Below are 827 nucleotides of genomic sequence, written 5' to 3'. Positions count from 1 at the left end.
GACACTTCCTATCACACTACTGCAACATAGTAAACGAGAGCTGAATTTAGGCCGTTACTACGCTGACATTTGTTTGCTCTTTCTGTTTAAACTACCAGGGAACAGTGAACTTAACCGCTCTGCCAATGCACCAGGGCAGTTCAGATCAGGCCCATAAAAGTCCTTTGGTGCCTGAAAAGCATTTTAATTCATTCACTTTCAGTCAGATGTTTGCCTTTTCTCCTACTTTACTTCAGAAYGCAGCAATTCATAAACGGAAGTCTGAAACTCCCAAGGTTTATTTTCACCCTAATTAAAGAACCTTGTTGGGACATGTGTAGAGGTAATTAGATTTTCCTTTAAGTCCAGACTTGTCACTTCCCTGAAAAGTAACTGTAGCAGAAGAAAAACGAGTTTTATGTGCAACCAGCCGGCAGAGCTTCCTTGTGTGAAGAGGAAGCAGCACAGTTTCCTCTGTATTTTGAGGGGAACGTGCTTGTTAATAGTCTTGGCAGTATAAACACTGTCAAGGACTTGATTACTGCAGTGCAGTAATTACTGCATTCTTCAAATTTTTGCAGCTCTTTCCATGCAACCAACTGAACAACGTTGCTGCAGTCGCAGGCCCYTCGGAAGCACCCAAGAAGCAGCACGAGGAACCTCATTCCCCCTCTCTGGGGAGGTTTCTCACGCTACTTTTCAGTGAAGAGCTACCGCTAGTGCCTCTGCCCTGCCCTGCCCTGCCTGTCCCTCGGCTCCGCGCTGCCCGCGGCCGTCGCTTTTCCACGCTCGGGGCTGGCGATACTGGAAAACGAAGCGCCAGCGCCGGCGGCGAGGGCCAAGGCCGC

This window comes from Rhea americana, unplaced genomic scaffold (assembly GCF_003343005.1).
Source record: "Rhea americana isolate MKP2758 unplaced genomic scaffold, rheAme1 scaffold_42, whole genome shotgun sequence".
Classification (NCBI taxonomy): domain Eukaryota; kingdom Metazoa; phylum Chordata; class Aves; order Rheiformes; family Rheidae; genus Rhea; species Rhea americana.
The sequence above is the reverse complement of the archived record's forward strand: the minus strand, read 5'-3'. Positions refer to the sequence as shown.